Source organism: Mya arenaria, chromosome 17 (genome assembly GCF_026914265.1).
Source record: "Mya arenaria isolate MELC-2E11 chromosome 17, ASM2691426v1".
Taxonomy (NCBI): domain Eukaryota; kingdom Metazoa; phylum Mollusca; class Bivalvia; order Myida; family Myidae; genus Mya; species Mya arenaria.
The window spans coordinates 37,450,324-37,473,081 of NC_069138.1; positions in this window are offsets into that span (position 1 = coordinate 37,450,324).

Sequence of the window (22,758 nt, forward strand, 5' to 3'; positions counted from 1 at the left end):
CCAATTGTAATATATCCGTTAAAGTTGAATTTTAAAAAAATGATTATTTTGAATAATAGCCAAAATTATTATATACAATTAATAGATTCATAATTATAAAACTACTAAAGCTTAAAATTATTTTAGTTTACCTAACACATTTACTTGATTATTATATTGGTGTGACAGTGTACAATAAGATGACAATAGCGCCATTAAAGTCATGATTTGGACCTCGTTGTGTATATGTTTTAAGTAAGTGGAACGCCTCGAAAAGTCCGTTATGTCAGCGCAATAAACGAGCTCGGCACTACATGCCTCGGACTGTCCTTTTTCTGACACAATGGACAGTTTCGGCTAATCACCCTTACATATATTTGGAAAGTATTGGCAATAGCTACAATCAGTCAAATGATAACTGAATCAATGATTTAAAATCATAATGCAACAGGTCATTGACTATGTCAGACATTTGTTTTAAATATCCAATGATGTAGCTATCTTGAAGGATAATTTTAATCTGCACACTTTGACATGCATCGAAGTAGCATTTATCTCTATCTCAGTTACATTAATGCTCGAACATTTGACGTAACTATCGAAAGATATGACTTTATGTTAGACATTTCTTTCATATTTGCAGTTTCTTCTTCAGTTTTTTTATATGAACCTCGAAAGTGAGAACCAGATTAAACAGTTGATAAACATAACCCCCCACTTGCATCAAACCATTTAGAATGCTTTTTTATCATGCAAACAGATTAGGAGTATTTAACTAGGATGTTCAATGAATTGGATGTTTTATGTCTGTCAAGAAAATGTTCGCAAGCATTTTCGTTAAATGTTATAAATACTTCACCGATTCGAAGAAAATCATGCAATCATTTAGATCATGCATGCATGGCATTGGTCATATCGACATAATGCAATAATACACCTTATTTTATGAACGGTAAGGCGTACTTTGCTTAGGTGTTTGAAAATTCTTTAAACTCTTTTATACATTCATTAATTAGCAAAGTTAGCGATTTCATTCATTCATTCATTATTTTAGCTGCATGGTAAAATTTCCAAATGTTTAATTACAGGGTAAAAAAAATAGATTTCTACATATTCTCCAAAATTGTTTTAAACTTTTTTCTCGGAAAACTAATTGACAAACTGTTAATGACTGATACCCACCAGGTGGTATGTTGAGTTAAAGAGAATGTTGCCTATGCTCTCATACTACTGAGGGTTTTGTCTCTCTTCGAGCTCCAATTAAAGGTAAACAAATGTTAGATCGGTTTCCTGGTATGGATTTTGTTTTAGTAGGTGTTCGGCATTCTACTTCAAGCAATATGTCAGTGACGTTTTATTTTTATAAATGATTTAATTCATGATGAACAATAATGGTTCGCATTGAGACCCCGAGGAGTCATTTTTCCATGAGTCATGGTAATCCCAATTGACCCGTACACAGTAAATACAGCATCTATACACAGTACAGCATATGAAGTGCATATAATTATCCATTGATCATCATTGCTTGTTTAACAGAACGAAATAAAAATGAAACAGCGGTATTGCTTATTGTTATGAAGGGGCAATCATGATGTATCGTGATGTAAATGTTTAAAATATACAAATCAAATTCACCCCATTCTGTTGACTGACGATCCGCTATGATTTAACGTTGAATCTCATTAACATTCATTAATAAACTTCTTTTATACGCGCTTCATCGTGCTCTTTGATAACAAAATCTAATAAAAAGGACATAAAGACATCATAACACTTACAGTAATTAGTTTATATATCCCGTTGCTCATTTTCCCGTGCGTTAATGTTTCTTCTCAATAGAATTTTGTAGTGTGAATCTACTTACGGATATTTTAGGAACACGAAGGTAAGTGTTTTTAAGAATCATGATATTTTATGCCGTATTCACTACGTCGTTTATAGGTATTTTATTTGCACTGGCGTTATCGTCAGTTTGTTTAATTAAAAATGCAATATTGAATAAAAAATATTGTATATGTACAATACATTCACATAATATGTATACTCTCAATTATTAAGCTTGGTATCAGTTCTTTATAAATGAAAGTTTTATATTAATAAAAGATGTCTATAGAGAAACACATGCACATTATACTTTACCGGAACACACTATTTAAAACATGTACAAAACTTTTAAAACCATTGATTCAAGGCATACAGAAGAAATAAGATATTGTCAGATTCTGAATAACACATGTAGGACAGAACCAAAGTTGTTTCTCATTTATTTAACTTAAGGGAGGTAAATGTTATATAAGTATGTTTAGCTGTTTAACTGCTACACTTCTGGGACACTTTCAAAGACGTAATGAGGCTCTTCCCGAAAGGATGTGCATACATTATGTAAATATAGGATATACATATATATGGTGTACCGGATTATTTACACGTGAATGTCAGGTGGGTTTGAATGGAACAAAGGAAATAAATTATAGGTGATTAAAATCAGATACTTCCGTTAACATTGATAGCTGCATGCATGCTATGTTGGAATTTCATGACATAAGTGCTTTGAATTGTTTAACCTAGAAAGTATTTTCTTATCTTTTCAGTATTTGCACTGAGTGCACATCGACAAAAGTCAGAATTATACCTTTTTCATTAGTTTTAAACATTATTAACCATAGTGCTACCGTATATATTATATTTCCGTTATAGGCATTAAATTGTCATATATATATATGTCTTCATTCTTCAGGACTTATAAACGATTCTTGACAAGATATACACGTACGAGAACATTAAAATTTACTAAAGTGCTTTTCCGCGAATGTGTATTTTCAATCTCGAGGATAGCGGGTGACATACCTGCTTCGGGTAACACGTTGGCATGGACAGGGATTAATAAATATAGTGCGGTATAAGTTAATAGCGATGTTATTTATCCGAATGATAGTTTTTTAGAACTGTTACGCATATTCTACATGCATCCGTACCTATATGGGAAACATATTAAAAGGTTAAAAGAAAGAAAACACTCCTAAATACTGGTGAAATATCTGTGTGAACCAATCGCAGCTTTCTTGACCTTTTACCCCCACCCATCTAGAACGAATATTGCTAAATAGTTTCACGTTTTCTAAAATGCTCCTTACAACAATAATTCACTCAACTCGTGAACTATGCAGATGCTTCTGTGATGTATTCATTAATATCTTAGCGGTTGAGATAAAAGTTTAAAGCTTGAAACCCGTAAAACAAAAATGAGCCTTGAACTTTAACGATCATGTCTAACAGACAGGTTACAAAGAACACGTGCATGCGTATATATCATTAAATACGTAATCTGCAGAAAATGCTCGCTTAATATCAGCGAATATCATATTCTAAGGATTCAATATCAGTAAGTTTATTAAGGTCTTACAAATAATAGATAAGTCATTAATCATTGTTAATTTTCGTTTTTAATAAAGCTTTTTAAATATGAATAGTTGAAAACATGTTAAAGTACTGAATATTATTGCTTCAGGAATACCAGAATATCAAAACGTCCTCAATTTTATGTTTGCCAGTGGCTTTTATTAGCTTTTCGTCTACGGTCTCCGATGAATTCGGTATCTCAATCCATAAAAATGCTTTCTAATGTGTCTTATTTTAGTGTTGAATACAATCTTCTCCATAATGGTGACAACGAAATGCGCAAATGTTGGCAAGCCAACATCGGATGCACGTACAGTTGACGGCATATTCACAAATACCTTTTAGGAACGCAGAATGTTCAGAGTTATTATGATCGGTTGGTGTCAAACGACAACAGTTTGATTGTTAACTACCACACCAACAGCCATTTTAACTTAATTGCTTTCAAAGTCTTTCAGTTGTGTGTCTCTATGTAATATGTTCACTAATTTTATATGTTTTGTGCCTTATACATTGTGCCTAGATTTATCATAATACACTTGAGAAATTGCACTTGAATATGCAGTTTAGATGTAAACTAGAATTTAGCTAATGGTGTATCGGTATTTTGAATCTCAGGTATAATCTTTAACATCCTGCCAATATCATTTACTTTGAAACCTTGTTAATTTGGACGTAGATAAAAGTACTTGTGAACTATAGATGTATTTCAAGTTTGTCAACCTTATATCCTTTTACAAGTGTGTGACACTAGTTTTCTGGATTAAGTGGGTGCTTAAACTCTTGGTAACAACATATTTACACCCTCTGTGAGTTCGGTAACCTGTCGAACCTGTAGTAACACACTATTGATCAAAAACAAGGTTTGTAACTTTGTGTACTTCTTTTTTATCGCCTTAATATCGGGGCTTATGGATTTAAGGATACAGTTCTATAAGTTTTACACGACATCCTATGACCTTTACAAACGGGTACCCCTATCATTCGAGTATATTAACTTGGATTTAAAAGAAGATTTTTAGTGATCAGTCGATGTTATTTATTGCGAGTTCAGACTAAAACCAACAATTATGGTGAATATATATATATATATATATATATATATATATAAAAATAATTGGTATGTTTATCAAGAATTGTTAGGTACCGCCTTGGAACAAGTCAACCTGAATTACACAACAATAAAAATATCGTCTTTAGTTAAGCCTTCATACATGCATGACAAAATGAGCATTGCAGTGAACACATTATAAACATAAAGAGGCTGAAAAATGAACTTCAACCATGATAAAATGATTAACATCGTGGCATAAAGAGGAGTATATTTTATTCTAAAGTTAACTTTGAATGTGATATGTTTCATAATTTACACAACTTTAAAAACATAATACAATCTGGACTTAATTTCATAACACCTTTTAATGACAATATATTTGGGGTTCTAAAATTAAGGTTAACAATGAATTGTTGTCTTTCGTTTATTACACTTAACAAATGAAGAAATTCATCACCAATACGATTAGAATCACAAAGATGGCAATTTCTGTCATTTATATTTATGTTTCTCCAACTACCTACTTTAACTGAAAAACGATTGTTTGTTGTTTTAAAATGTATAACGCAATTCAATAATTTTGCGCTTTTTTAACAAGATTTTTGTTTAGATCTAGATTGAAAACTGTAGTTAATAGCTTACCAAACCAACTAAGCAGTGTTATTTGTCGATAATTACAGGGAATACACCTTTAGTTGTATACACTGGGTTAATAACACCAATTGTCTAATATTCTGTTATAGTTGCAGTTTTAAAGACAATATTAAAAGGCTTAGGATACACAATCTTCATAATATCAAAATAATACATCAGGCATTCATTTATACTATTATCATCGCCAGATGCCTTGTGTTTTTTTTTAATTTCCAACAGCACTTTCAATTTATTCAAGTGTTATTTCGCCATCTAGCATGTGGTTATCTACATCTACTTTAACATCAAACGCATTTGTATCCGTATTGATATCAGCATGCTCTTCAGTTATATCGCCCGAGTTGACATTTTAAAAATCATCAAACATTACATTTAGTGATGCAGAACAATTGTTAGGCTTTAGAGCGTTCAAATATTTTCAGAAGCTTTTGGGGTCAGATTTCCTGAGCTGTTTCAACTTAAAAGCTTTTAATCTTTTTTTTAATAGTTTGTGTTTAATACTTTTTCATCTATTTTACTCGCAATATCGAAACTGTGTTGGTGGTGGAAATCTCTGCGAAAGTTATACAACTCTATGGAAAATCTTTCTTGCGCTTTTACATTCGTTATTAAACCAATTTAATTGTTACCTTCATTTTGAGTTCTATTCTGTCTAGATAAGTTTTAAGGACAGAAAGACGTTTTGGCATTGTCGTGTAAAAACCTTTCCTGATTTTTAACAGTCAACCGCGCCTGTTATTTAACTAAATAATTACCGTTGCGCCAACGATGAATAAGACTTCGGCTCAAATGTGACCTCAGCTAAAGTTTATTCAAATAAACCCTTACGATACGAATAAAAGTCGTATGACTATTTGTTTAATTTGACAATCAGTACGTTCTGAGTATACAACAAACAACAGCATTGTTCATCGTTTGTCATAAGTTTTTTTGGCGGATTCCTCATTCAATATCATCGTTTAGCATGACTCTGCAAGGTTGGGCACCCAATTGATCACATGAATATGACATATATTTTAATTTATTTGCAATTGACAGATAGCAATGCATATTTTTGCGTAAAAATAATGTCAATTTCACTTAAAACAACAATCAGTATTGTTATCGACAATATAGACACAATTTTGAAGCAATTGGTTTAGAGATTCAATAATGTTTTGTATTAAACACCACCATTTATATCTTGCACTCAAATTAAACTCCGAGAAAAGCTGAACAGTGCAAATGGTGCAAGTTTTAAATGTAATGGTAATACACTTTGTAGTTCATTTACATTTTATACAGTGCACTGAAACTAATGCAAGACTCAAGAGATTTGTAAAAAAATAAGATAATAGCCCGATTGTTTAAACGATTCATTATATTAGTATTTGCATCACCCTTAAGATGATACAAGATTTAATGACGCTTTAATATATTGGAAGTGATTAAGTTTCGAATACCATATTTATTTTTGTGACTTACCTTGATGAAACAAGTGATAGCACCAGATACTTTGGCGTTAACAGGTGGGTTCAAATCAATTGTCTTTGACGATAATGGTAAATGCCGCATGGTTATGAAGAAACACTACATTATGTTCAAAAATCCCAAAGGAACATATGGTAAATGGATACATCACGATGGTGTGTGAAGTTGTCGTTATATGACGTTGGTATCAGTTTCAATCATCAATCCAACACTTAAGATGTATTTAGTTCTAGAGAGAAACCTAATTACTCCGAAATTGAAAGTCTCACGTTTAAGCCACATTCTAAGAGGTCAATGCTCCCAAGGCAAATTCGAAATAAAAAGTCTTAGTCTGAAATAATTCGTTTTTAGACCTAGTTGGAAAACCTTGGACTGCATTAAAACAGCATCTGACCGTCTCCGTTGTTTAATAATCCTTTAAAGAAATTAACAGTCCAAAACATGTCGATTTTTTGTGTTTCTATACACATTATTTTTGAAGTTAGTAGGTTCCGATTTACCGTTTTTGGTATACATATTAAAGTCTTTGGTCGGGGTCGGAGTTTTAGACCTGTAATGAATATTGTTATCTTCTTTACTCAATATTAGTGGATATTATTAAGACTGGTATTTTGTAACATAGTACACAGCAAATTAAACCATTAATGCTCTTCCAGACAAAACAAAAACAATACAAAAAACCATACTACGACAATCTTTAGCCACTTTTGGCATGTTTGATTAAAGACATGAATAACTCCAAGACTAACCTACATTCATGACTCTTGTCAGTATAAGACAAGTACGACATGTAGCTATTGTTGATTATTCCCAGATTCGGTCTTAGCCTTGTGCATTTAAACTGGGTTTTTAGGCTGTAGGCCGCCAGGCCTGCAGACTTTTATAACCGTATCTCGGAAATCGCAACGGCAGATCGACATTACATTTTCAACTTTTAATTTTCAACGAATTAATGTGCACACGGGCGAATCAACCCCAGCGCGGTAATGAGTCTTCAGTCTATGTTATGCGGTTAATATAGTTTGGAAACGCTGCGTTTTCGTCATATAACGCACTTGATATATATTTTGATATCGGCAAGTTACAGAACGCAATATAAAAAAGCAGAATCCGCAAATAGTTGCAAAATTAACGCTTACTAAATCCAATAAATACATGTATTGTATACCTGTGTTTAAATTTTGCTTCGGCCGGGGACCGATAATATCTACATGAACAATGTAGTTAAGAATAAAATGTGGGTCATCGCATTCAGACAGGTTTATTCCCCGGAAATGACCTCTGAGAAGTCGTTAAAAGACGGATTTTTTTTTTATTGTATTATGATGCTTCAAATGCTAATTAGGCGTAAGATATCAAACCATAATGTTTTAAATGAAATTATGATAATTCATTTTATCCTACAATCAGTTTTTTCAAGTATAATTTCTTCGTTTTAAATTGCCTAAATCGGCTATTACTTGACATTTTTATTGAGATTGTTAGTTTTTAATTGTGTTTTTAAAATGTGTGTTTCATAAAACCATTCTCTTGTGTAAGTACATACTAACAACCTTTTAAACATTTACTAAATGAATATTATACACTTTTACAATTCCAATCAAACCGCGTAAAGCGTTGACAGGCTATCGACCTGCCACAATTTTTGTCATAGTCATGTAATGCCGAATGAAACGGAAAGTATGTGAATATTTTTAAGTTGGTCTCAGTAATTTCAGTCCAATATCTTGAGCATGTAGCATAATGCATATGCATATCTAAAAACAAAACTGATATAAATCTGTTAATTTTGTCCACGAGTGACATATGTTGAGGGCATTATTAAGATCCATGTACATAAAGCAACACGGAAGAAATAGTATGTGGGTGATTCGATCCAGAGGTATTTGGCGATGTAGAAAGAAGCCTTAAACATAAACCTAATTATTATGTCCAATGCATTTTGTTGGGATGCATTTGGTAAAGACTGCATACCCTGTTAGTAAATTAAAACGCCTTAAGTCAAGTTTGAAGTGTAGAGTAGATTTGACTAAAAATTCCTTAATACTTTATCTGTGGCAGTGCATTATTTTTATGAAACAAAAGCTCCATATAAGGTTTTATATGATTTTGAGTATAACTCCATATCTTATAAGTAACTATTTTGCGTATTCCACATTTCAAGTAACTTATACTTCATGATCTTATTGAGAATAAACATTAAACATAAAAGTTTTTGCAAAGGAAATTATGAGCGAGCATATACTATCTTTAAATAGATGTTTAAGTTGATACATATGTTTTATAATTACATGACTTTACTAACAAAATGCTGCAGGCCGAAAGCCATTCAACGCTTTAAGCGCTTTGATTGTTCCCGGTTTAGCTATTAAGTGTGTCCCTGTAGTTTTCATTGTATTATTAAAGTTAATGGAAAGGCCATCAATTTAACCATTGTTTTCTATAAACAGAGAGAAAAACAGTCGGGCAGCTTCCCAATGAAAATAATAATTGTGTAAAGAAATTTTAATTAAAGCTTCAGTTGATATTAATTGCATATCAAGGTAGGCATTGTCTTGTGATATTGAGTAAATAATGAATTGTTTTTATGCAATATTGGTTTTATTCGAACGCTAGCTTTCAGGCTCATTAATCAAACATCATGTTTGATCAAATATTTACCACAGATTAAAATAACAGATTTCAGCTTGTTCATATTGTTCATCGGGAAAGTTTAATGTTGAATGCCAGTAGTTCAGTTGTCTGTCTTGCGTAGATGTACATTCATCAATGATAATTTGTTTCAAAAGATTGGTCCTGTGAGAATGGTATTCTCTTGATAAACAAATTTGCCGTGAACCTGGACATGTCAAGTTGCGGTTTTCATAATTGATTCCCGTAGTGATCTCTTGCTTCATTTCATTACATAACAGGCTGGTCCCGTATAGTGCATGTCCATTAATTGTTTCTCATTTCGGATTCCACTAATTATTACGGATGATTGCATATGAACATTTATTTGTTACTTGTCTAGAAATAGTATTTGTCCTGATGGATCACACGCGTTCGCATGGTATATATGTAACAATTATTATCGTGAACCAAATTGGTACCCAAATGGAAAAACATGTTGGTCTGAATATATATTTAATCGGATTGAATGTGAAAAATGTGGAAACTGTATTTGATTATTTTTAGTTACAGACTCTCCCACATTACGAACGTCTTATTAAATACGTACTTATCTACAGTGTAGGCACTACTATGTAACAGGTACACAAATATACAGTTGGGTAACGTAAGCGACTGTTAACGTTTACTGATCTTATAGCCATTTATGTCGAAACTGTTAAATGCTCCAGGCCATAACTCAAGTTTGTAAATCTCTTGCGAAACATTTTAACTCATGTAAACAGTACATATACAGATACTGTAGACCGAATACAATATGTTTAATTTAATTGAATTCGGAATAGCAAAATGTTTGGTTAGGTTATAATACATCGTGTAGTAATATTATTTAGATAGCACTATGACATTCCGTGCATATACTTCAAACATTGGTCATGTTTCTTTTGAAGGCTCGTCTGTGGTTCGGACATGTGCATACTTCAGTTTCGCTCCTGTCAAATGCCTTAATCCGCTATTGCTGGGTGTCATATCGATAAACGTCGAATGACATGTAGGAAAAAAAGTTACAATAATTAACTGCCTTGCCCTATAGTAGAAACTATCATCATGAAAGTGACAATTTAAATTCCATCGTCAAATCGGACATATTTGGAAGTAATTTTTCCTCCAATTTGTACATCAACACATCACATCCTCATTACACTTTTTACCTCCAAATGACAATCATATAATAAAGTTACCAAATGTGCGATTAAAGCGGGACTTGCTATGATAATAGAAACATGAAGCACTACTATTTACGATGTTAAAGCATATGATTAAATGCATGTTTCATCACAAACTATAAAGATGTTAACGCATTGGTGAATTCCGCCATTGTTTTTGCCATTCGAGCATGATTTAATCTGTGATAGTATTTACATGCGACCGTGACACAAACTCATCATTTATCTTTGTGACTGAACCCTGTTTGCTCCTGATAATATACAATTGGTCAGCTGGTATGTTTCAAATCAATCCAAATCATGCGGTTCCGTTATTTATCTCTGTCAAATGCGTACTACATTCAACAATAACCGACCGTGAATAGTGCAATTTTCGAATGATAAATAGCTCTATTATTGTATTAATGGTAAATGTTTGTAACCAGCCTCATGATACCAGAGAGGGACGTACGATTCCACTCAAATTAGAATAAAGCAAGAAAGTGATAAGCCTCAGGCTTCCATAGCTCAAGCAACCACTGGTTTACACTTCTTAAACTTTGCTTATAGATCCGACACCATCTTGAATTTTCATACAAAGAAAAGATAGCTTGTACAAATTGATCTTTTAGCAGTCAACAATGTATGTCCTTAAACAAATGTTCTTTCCATTCAGCATTTTTTTATTAACTTCAGGACTGTAGGCAGGTTAGCCAACTGTAATGCAAACCGTGCTATCAGAATCGGCAATTTAATTTACTCTAACTGCCAATATTGATTTTAAGAGTATATATAATGGTAATTTCATCATGGTAAAAAGATTCAGATACTTTCAAATTTCCCAAAGAATCATATTATTCATAGGTAGATAGTAAATGACGAATGGTCTGTTCCAAGCATTACCATTACAACGAATTGGCTGCAGCTTGACAGAGCTTGAAAGAGAATATGGCACCACTGACGACGTCAAATAACAACGGCTGAAGGCGTATATTATATTTTCAATATGTTCAATGATTCCGAAAATATTATGTCATCCGTTTAAGCCTATGTAAATAGAAATGCAATGAAACTTTATATGTCAGGTACCATTATATTTATGTTTAATTTTCAGTGTACAATTCTTCTTGTGCAAAATTATCGTCATATTGCGATACAAGAAAAAGAAGAGGATATCTTTTTGAATACAAAGATTTTCTTTTCGGATGCATTTCGATACGTTATCATGTCATACATCAATCTCATTAAAATCGTATCGTGACGTTCATTTCATGTCATTACGTGATATTGTTAACAATGCACATAGCGTAATTTTATGAAGCGTGCATTGGGTCTCTGATTTTTATGAGATTCAATTTGGTTATACGTAATCTTTTATGTAAAATGTTAAACAACTTTTTTAGTTTGTAGCAACATGTAATTTTTAAAAGCCATACTTGATAACACCATGTTCATGCTATTTGACATTATATGCATTATGTGATGTTTAAGTGTTCAACTCTTCTGACGTCCCACACGCGTTTTAATTGACATAGTTAATAGTATACGTCACGGATTCGGACACCGTATAAACCCCACCCATGGCATGAAACTTACACATAACTTGCTCACGAAATACTTGTTGCGGTTGACAACTTCATAGACGAATTTTGCCGATGATTGACGGCAGAGGTTTTTGTATAATTAGGTTCGGAATCAAATACTCGGGAGAGGCTTATCGTGTTATACTGGAATAAGCCTCTAGCATTTACTAATACACTGACCCAATCTGGAAATAATCATCATAAGAACAAATTATAAAACTGTTGGACTGGAATAAACCAATATCTCGTCTCATTTTGCGTATGATATTTAATCAAAAATGTCAGTCAACAATTGTTTTGTTTCCATACAATTTTTACTTATTTTTAAGGCAACGGGTTTCGGTTTCACGGTTTCAAGTATAAATATTATAACTATTTTAACTCGACCAGTATTTACTGTTGTCATTAGTTTTTGTTATAGACTTTTTATAATTATGCCATGGTTCTTCATTATAAAATACGTGTGAATAAAAATAAGACAGAAAATGTATAACAAATACACTTAGAGCCCCACTCGTATCGTAATTTGGTATAACTAAATTATTTGTTAGCAAATAACGTCATAGTCTGGAATACTATTCATTCAATAAACCAAAGTTTAACGTACTTCATAAGGCATGTTCATTTCGATTGATCAACAAATTCCTGTTGAACCTATCAATAACAACACCACTTCGAAATCCTAATTCACAAAATGGCAAAATAATGTGAAAAGTCACCTTTAAAGATGCACTCGTACGCACAAATAAGATTTACCACATTAATAATATTGTTTTAATATTCCCAAACAGATAAACAAATGTCGAAAACAATGGTTCTTGTGAAGGTTACCGAGTTTAATTTAAAAGAAATACCTATAAAACACGGTTTTTCCATCTCATGAGACTATAGTAGACCGCAGTAAATCTTAAAGCATTCACCAATCATTTAATATTTTTGCGCCTTCTTCTATTAAATAAGCTTGTTCTCAGTAATTAATATTTTCAATAAATGCATTATTAAGTAAGTAGCTAAAAAGGTTTATCAATCAAAATTGATGTTTGTTATATGTGTATATATATATATTGATGTTGAATAAGAGCGTCACTTTAACAATAGTAACTAATACCTTTTGTGTCACCCCATGCCTCTTACGACTTTAACATAATATCTTAAACCATATTAAAGAAACTCGCATTTGAAAAGTGTCGGGTTAGAACTGGCCAAAATTGTACAGGAAAGTAAACAAAAAAGGTTCATCTTGACAGGTATCACATAAATAATGAAATGCGAATTTTGTATTTTTCGTTTAGAATAGTGATAAGCAACTGTTGGCTTAATGTTTAGTTAATAATGTGAAAATCACGAATAAGACTCGCGTCTAACTACGGCACTGCAACACACAGTAATGCAGTTTCTGATTTAGGTTAATACAATATAATATCAGGTGCAATATGTGCACATCTTAAACTTGTGTCATTTATTTAAAATATAATGTCTATATTGATATGTCTAACATTATGCTTCGAGAAATGATTTTGTTCATATTTATCAGAGACTAAGTCTTTCGAGGAATTTTGGAATATTGAACGTATCAATAATATTGAGAAGTTTATCTCACTTTTCTATCAATATACAGATATCGTCCCATTATAATGCTTTGCTGCTTTCCGCTCGCCCGCTACATCCCGTGTATCGTTTTGAAAGGCTTTGTAAACGGATTTAACCGTATTATTTATTTTTTAAATGATTTCAAAAGAAATAAAATCGTTTTACCATTAACAACGTCGAATTTGCTAAATACAATATATATTCCAACTGCTTCATGCTTCACCATGTGCTGTGGATAATATGATAGGATGTTTATCTCTAAAGCGGTACTATTTTTATTTATTAAACATAAAGTTAGACGAATTCTTATCAGTACAATCAACCTACAAAATGGCATCTGGTACATGTCGATTGATTCTTAATCATTGAAGGTTTGCGGTTGGTTATTTACATTTGCGAAGATTACCTACATCAATGATAATTTTATTATCTAAATATTTTCTCGTTGAGCAGGTCAGGTATTCCATTAATAAATATATGCTCAGGTATGTCCGTTCAGATGGAATATTCATTAATTCAATTATCTTTAATAACTGCTTCTGTTCAGAAACATTTTTAAGGATATAAGGCAGATATGAAATGATTACCTCAATAAATATTGTGTATACGAGGTGTTGATATTAATACCTACCTCTAGTTGAGTGGTTGTATAAGCCATACATAAGAGTCAAACAGTGACTAAGAAGTAACTTTACCTTAATTGTTAATTTGTTAAGATATTGATTAGTTTGAATGAAGTATTAATGTTTTCCCATTAGTTTTTTTTCTTTGATAAATTTAGAATAAAATATCTCCATGTAAAAGCAGCAAAACATTGATACACAATTTATTGAACAGTAGAAAGCTAACAGTGTCATTTAACTGGATGGTATCAATTGATAGAACCATTAAACCAGCTGACCAATGACATCACAATTAACAAATGAGCTGAAATAAAGACCCGACCAATAACTATTTATTTTTCATAGTGTACGTACGGACCCCTTACATGCGTATAAAATAGTTCCTGGTAGTCCTGAACCTGCGACTAATTGTCTAGAATGTTGTTGTTTAAATATTTAAAATATTCATAAGTTGGTTAGTAGAAGTATTACCACATACACAATTGGATATATAAATTGTCCTAAGAAATAAAAACGAAAGAAAAACAAAAACAGCGTGAACTCACCTGGGGACATATTGACAATCTTTTCAACTTGCAGAGTCAGTAAATTATGCAAAACATACGTAACAATAAACACAATAGTCAGTATAAACCAAATAATGGTCTTTGTAGGGAAATATCTGGTTTTCTCTGATCGATCATTTCTTTTGCTTGTCTACTTGATGTTATTGTTGTGTTCCAAACTTCATCATGTAGCTTGCCATTTGATGGCGAACCATTCTTTACATAATTGAGAACTGGTATAGTATTTGTTCTATATTCACGTTTTATTATGTGATTACGGTGTTTTTTACGGTGTGTCATGAACAATGGTATTTTTATTATAAATCTCTGAGCTAAACACCTTGCCATAGGATGAATAAATGCGTTGTATGGCGATCGCTTTAATTTGTTTCGCAGCGTCTTTTATCACAAATGAAAACAACACTATATACGTCACTGAAATTCCGACTAATAAAATGATGAATGTAAATTTGTAGATTATTTTCCATGTGGATTTCTCATACTTTTCCTCCATTTCACATACATTTATGGTGGTGTTTCCACCACGTATATTTGTCTTATTTGTTGTTTTTATTCCACATATTATGGTTACGGGCAATTCTTAGAGAATAGAGCATACACACGCAGCCGCAATTTCTTCTACGGCTTGTGACATTCGTTTCTTGAATGGCTGCACCACCTTTTTTAACCTATCTAATTATATGACCAAGATGGCGACAAACGAGTAAGTTATCCCAAACACGCTTAAAATGCACTTCACTTTGCACGTGACCACGTCCTCAAACTTAAAGTATTTCCTCTGTTTCCCCACCTCAACGGGCATTAAACATTAAACATACAGTTGAATTTAGAATCCCACCTTGAGTCTTGATTGCTAAACATAAATCATTCATTTTCCAGATAGTGTCATAAAGTTTTTTCCCCTTGTTATGATATTACAAAGTTCATTTTTTGCAATATTCCAGCAGTATATCATACACTTGGGCTATTTATCTATGAAAAATATAACCTCATTTATCGTGACAGGTTAAACGAAAAGGCGATGATATTGATAATGGCTAGTACTGGATAAGGGTAAGCAACACTCAATTATTTCATTTGACGTCATTTGTTGAGATTAAAGGTCTATTCTAAAAACAAACAAACAAATCCATCTACTCCAAAGCCCTTTTAATACAGATAAATAATTCTTAAATGTTTTTATTTACAAAAAAGTGTCAGGAAGAATAAATTGATAGTTTTCATGATGCAGTTTACTTGTCCCATATTGTGCATGTCTGTTCATTGTTTCTAATTTCCGATCCCTCTATTTGTTAAGGATAATTTGACATGGACAACAATTTATTTGTCTGCGAATGTCAATTACGCTGATGCATCAGACACGTTCTGGACTAATTACGTTACAATTCTTTACATCACCCAAATTGAATATTTTTATATATTATATGGTTTGTGATTAATTTGTAAAAAAATACGTATAATTATAGTATTAGAACATTGCAATAATGGATGCGGAAGGGTATAATTTTATATTATACAAATAGTCTCCTCAAATTAAGTTAAGGACCACGTAAAGAAACTAATGTATCCCAATAAGTATATGAAGATATTCGTTACATTTAAGTTAACTAAGCACATGCAATGTTCCTCATTTAAAATCTATATTAATGAAATACAATAATAATTTGCCCATCGACCAGCCAAGTATTGAGACCCACAACAAAATCGAATGATATCAGCCATGTGGGTGGGTTATACTTATAGTAAATATGTTACATGTGTATTTCATTTACTTGAGTATCAATACGCCCATTTTGGCCAAACCGGAAGCTGCATGTACGTATTAAGAGGCTTTTCTACAGCTAGGGGTAGGAGATCGCCCACTCCTCAACAAGATCAATTGCAAAACGTGCACGATTTGACTCTAAAGTGATACATGACATGTGCAGGATTGTGTTGCAGTAAAAAAAAGATATATTTCATCTTCATTGACAATAAACATTTTGAATAACGCTTAATTTATACTTTGTTAACGCTTTGTTAACCAACAAAAACAAATTAAGCATGAATATAATTCATATATACCTCCAAATAAATGAATAGGTATATAATGGCTGAAATTATTTTGTAACTGACAAAACCCCTCTTTACTGACCTCTTGTCGTTTTATCCCTCTCGCTGCTGTCTCTGGACATGTGTTTAGGTGTAGGTATTTTTATATAAATATTTATATGAAAAACTACAGAAACAAACTTAGTAGCGAAACGTTTAAACATAAACCCCGTTTAAAAATCAAAATTAAGAAACATGGAACGACAGCACAAAACTCCGGTATTTTATAAGCATTTTGTCAATTTCCCATCATTCATGGTCATTGATTATGTTTCTTCCTACTCAAACTAATAAGTACTTTCAAAGCACTGTTGCTATATATTTATAGTGTTAACTTCACCCTTTTAGGTATGGTTATATAATACTCATAACTCACATAAAAACCATGAAAATAACTATAAATTTACACCTTCAATATGAACGCACTATATGTTGAACAATATGAAAATTAAACGTTGAAAAGAAATTGTCATCGCTTTGGTAAAAAAAAAAGATTCTACCTGGAAATATCTGGAAAAGTTGAATCGTGATGTATATTAAAATCAATATATTACGATAACTATTTACCTTGATGATTTATTTGATTGATGACTCTAGACCGTATCGTCAATAGTACTCGAGAACATATTTATAAGGTGAAAAATATCGATCACATACCTATAGCGCCGTGATTCCAAAGTTTCAATTTTAACAACAATAATAATATGTATGTTTCATTCTCAACAAGCATGTTTTGATACATTAAGTTTCAACAAAACATGAACATCATCCATATTTTACGAGGCGAAAAACTCTTGAGAACAAGGAAAGCCATTAAGCAATATTAGTTAGAAGGATCAATATGTTTGATTTGAAAAAAAATGTGGATGATTTTTCACACAACCTCTATGGAAAAGTGCTTTCAGAGCGCAGTCATGTGATTAAAATCTAAGTGTATCGTTCAAAATGGTGACGGGAGCATATCCGCTTAGGAATCAAGGTAATTGTTATTGTTGTACGATACTTATAATGCTAATCAAGTGTTTCTCAACCATTGATGCCTAGATGTTTTACCTTTTGTTGTTAGAAAAGAGTGAGGTTGAGATCTCGTGAATCGAATTGACTTTGTAACTGACCGTTTCAAGTCATTAGACCGAATATTTGTTAACTGCGGTATTCCAATATATCAGTAATCTGTGTTCTCTGTCATCGGACTTTGTGTTTCTTTCATTGGGTGCTGGTATGAATTTGATCAGCGTGAATTCAAACAAGGACATCGATAAATATTTGGTGAAAGTAACACAATGTGAACTACGGGAACAAGGCAAATAGCATTACAGTAACCAGAGACCGGTTAAAATGCACTTTGATCAAACAAATATTTCACGTGAAAATCAGAGATCATCCTTTTTTAAATGTTTGAAATTTGATCCGTTAATGTATCGAAGCAGATGGGTGGCATTTATGACTCTCCGATACCCATGTTTGGTATCATGTTCTAAATGTAAGCATGTATCTGCCGCCATGTCATTCGTGGTCATTTTATATAGTTACCTTATTTGCCATATATTATTGCATGAGAGAATAAACGTTGTTTGACTTGACTTTGACTTGACTTCTTGTGCCGATAAATGGTATTTAAGGGGTTTATCATTGATGGGCTAATTGCGTTACTCTTTTGATTTCGGAATGTGTATAAATTATATTTATGATCAAATGAAATACAAGAACCCAAAAATATTGTAACACTTCATCAAACGATCGACATGTGTAGCAGCTAGTTAAGAGGAAAGAGGACAACGGACTAAAACAAACTACTTTTTTGCCCAATTATATAGCTGTCAAACCAGATACTAATAACAATCATAGTAAACTACGAGAAACACCTTTCGTTATTTATAGCAAGATATATGAGTAGTGTTGAAATGTTAACAAAATCCTCGATATTTCATCTGTTTTATTGATTGAAATATGCAATTTTTTACCTTCAGTTCAAAGCATAGATACAGCTGCAGATAAGGGGAATCTGTGATGATTTTCTTTATTATGATAGATGATAGAAGCAGAAGTCAGCGGCAGATTGTTCAAACAATCAAACTATCTAACAAATATCATATCAGTAGTTATAAAATAGGATAGTTTTTGACACCAAACCATCACACATAGAAAAGGATAACAAGGGTTGGACATTTATTCGATATTTAGGAGTTGTTTTACAATATAACCTTCTCATAACCTTAGTTCAATCTGAATGATTTTAATATAATTTTAAGGGTCTCTCACATGGTTTCAAGACTTAGATATCGACGATTCGAACTGTTTGTGTTTAACAGGGTGAAACACCTTATTGCTTTGAATAGGCATCATTTAAAACGAAGGAAGATATTATCCTTTATTTAAATAAATATGGCAATCCGTCCTACGTTTTACCACAACGCGTTACTAACGAAATTGAAATTGATTTCACGCTTGAGCTTATAAACATAATTCTGAACTTATAAGTATGTTGTTTTTTTCATGTTAGGCATTTCAAATAAATTTATACGTCAATTTAAAAAACAACAAAAAACAACAACATCAACATCAAATGTTTTAGCGAGTCCTTTTAACAAGCAAACGATCCTGAATTAGAATATAATTTAAAATGCATGTATATACTCATGATCGTCTGATGCTTGAAACGCTTGTTTAAACAAGCAATGTGGAAATTGCATCACGAAAATGCTCAGAGAATGGCACTGCAACACACAGTAAGGCAGTGCCTGATTTAGGTTAATACAATACAATATCAGGTGCAATACGTGTACATCATAAGTGTCATATATTAGAAATATAATGTCTATATTAATATGTCTGAGATTAAGGTTAGAGTAATGATTTTTTACATTTTTTTCAGAACCAAAGTTCTTTGAGGTGCTTCCTTTAAACATTTTGGAATATTGAACGTGTCAATTGTATTAAGAAGTTCACAAATTTATCCCAATTGTATATCAATATACATGAACAGTCATATCGTCCTTAATCGCACTGCTGCTTCCAGCTCGCCCGCTACATTCGTGACATCTATTAGTTCGTATCGTTAGATTTTAAAAGGTCTGTATAAAAGAATTTGAAAAGAAATAAAATCGTTTTTCCATTAACAACGTCGGATTTTCCAGATACACGAAATATCTGCTTTATGCTTCACCATCTGCTGTGGATAATATGAATACCGAAGTTATACATCACATTAGACGAATTGTTATCAGCACAATCAAACTACAAATGGCAGCTGGTACATGTCGATTGATTCTTAATCATTGAAGTTGGTGGTTGGTTATTTACATTTGCAAAGATTACCTACATCAATGATAATTTTATTATCTAAATATTTTCTTGTTGAACAGGTCAGGTATTCCATTGATAAATATATGCTCAGTTATGTACGTTTAGTTGGAATATTCATCTTTAAATTTGTTATTGCTTCTACTCAGACAATTTTTAAGGATATAGGGCAGATAAGAAATGATTACTTCAATAAATAGTGTATATACAAAGTGTTGATATTAAATACTATCTCTAGTTAAGTGGTTGTTTAAGCCATACATGCGAGACAAACAGTGACTGACCAGTAACTTTACCTAAATTGTTTATTTGTTAAAATATTAATTAGTTTCAATAAATTAGTATAGCTTTCCAATTAGTTTTGTTTGATAAATTTAGAATAAAATATCTCAATGATATAAGCAGCAAAACATTGATAAACAATTTATTGAACATTAGAAAGAAAACAGTGTCATTTAACTGGATAATATCAATTGATAGAACCATTAAACCAGCTGACCAATGACCTAACAATTCACATGATAGTCGGCGATATACAATGAAGCTGAAATAAAGACCCGAGCAATAACTATTTATTTTGCATAGTGTACGGACCCCTTCCATGCTTATTTAATAACTCCTGGTAGTCCTGATCCTGCGACTAATGGTCTAGAATGTTGAAGGTTAAATATTTAGAATATTCATGATAATAAATAAGTCGGATCATATTTTTTTTTAAACTGACTTAAGAAAAACCATACGAAAGAAAAACGAAAACAGCGTGAACTCACTTGGTGAAATATTGACAACATTCCCAACTTTTGAAGTCAGTAAATTATGCGTAACATACGTAACAATAAAAATAATAGTCATTAGAAACCAAATGATGATATTTGTAGGGAAATATCTGGTTTTCTCTGATTGATTATTTCTTTTGCTCGTCTACTTGATGCTACAGTCTTGTTTCAAACCGCATCATGTAGCGTGCCATTTGATGGCGAACCATTCTTTACACAATTGAGAACTGGTATAGTATTTGTTCTATTTTCACGTTTTATTATGTGATTACATTGTTTTCCGGCGTGTCATGAACAATGGCATTTGTATTATAAATCTCTGAGCTAAACATTTTGCCATCACAAATGTAAACAACACTATATACGTCACTGAAATTCAGACCAATAAAGTATAGAATATATATTTGTGGACTGTTCTTCATATGGATATCTCGTACCGTCCTCCATTTCTCATAGATGTATTGTGATGTTTACTTCATGTATATTTGCCATATTTGGTGTTTTTATTTCACACATTATAGTTCAGGGCAATGCTTAAAGAATACAGCATACACACTCAACTGCAATTAAAACTCGTGCTGCTCGTTGGCATTAGTTTCTTGAATGGCTGCACAACCTTTCTTAACCTATCTATTGAGATGACCAAGAGGGCGACACACGAGGAAGTTATCTCATACGCATTGAAAATGCACTTCACTTTGTTCGTGACTACGTCTCCAAACTCAAAGTATTTCCTCTGTTTCCCCATCCCAGCGGGCATCAAACAATATTCCAGTAGTATATCATATACTCGGGCTATTTATCTATGAGAAGTATAACCTTATTTTTCATGGCATGTGTAATAAAAAGGCGATGATACCAATAACGGCGAGAACATTTCAAAGTACTGGGTAATGGTAAGGATGACTCAATGATTTCATTAGACGTCATTTGTTGAGATGAAAGGCCTATTATTAAATGAAACAAAGAAATCCTTCTTCTTCAAAGCACTTTTTAGACATATTAATGATACATTAAATGTTCAGGTTTGTTTTCAAAAAAGTGTCAGGAAAAATAATTTAATATTTAGAGTCTTTATTATGCACTTTTATAGTCCCATACAGTGCATGTTTGTGAGTTGTTTCTCATTTCCGATCCCTCTATTTGTTAAGGATAATTAGACTTGGACTATAATTTATTTGTCTGTAAATGCCAATTGCCCTGATGCATCAAGCACGATCGGGACCATTTACGATATAATAATTAACATCAGCCAAAATGGTAAATCTATTATATGGATTGTGATTAATTTGTAAATAAAAGTGTATAATTGTTTATTATTCAAATATACTCATCAAAGTAAGTTAAGAACCACGTAAAGAAACACATGTATTCCAATAAGGATAGGAAAATTTTCTGTACATTTAAGTTATTTAACCACAGACAATATTTCTCATTTGCCAATGCTTACTAGGGGAAGGAGGTCGCCGAATCCTCACCAAGAACAATGACAAAGCGTGCACGTTTGATAAACATACCAATTATTATATATATATATATATATATATATATATATATATATATATATATATATATATATATATATATATATATATATATATATATATATATATATATATATAATGTTTGTGAATTTGTGTTCTATGTCTTTGGCGTTGCCCATTGCCACTAAACCGGGTTTATGTTTAAACTTTTTGCTACTGAGCATGTTGCTGTAGCTTTTTGCATATATATTGACGCTAAAACGATCCCTTACATGTGCCGGAATGCGATGTAGGCAAAATATAATAAAAGACACATTTTGTCTTCCTTGCCATCTCACATTTTAAATAACGCTTGGGCTGGACATCCC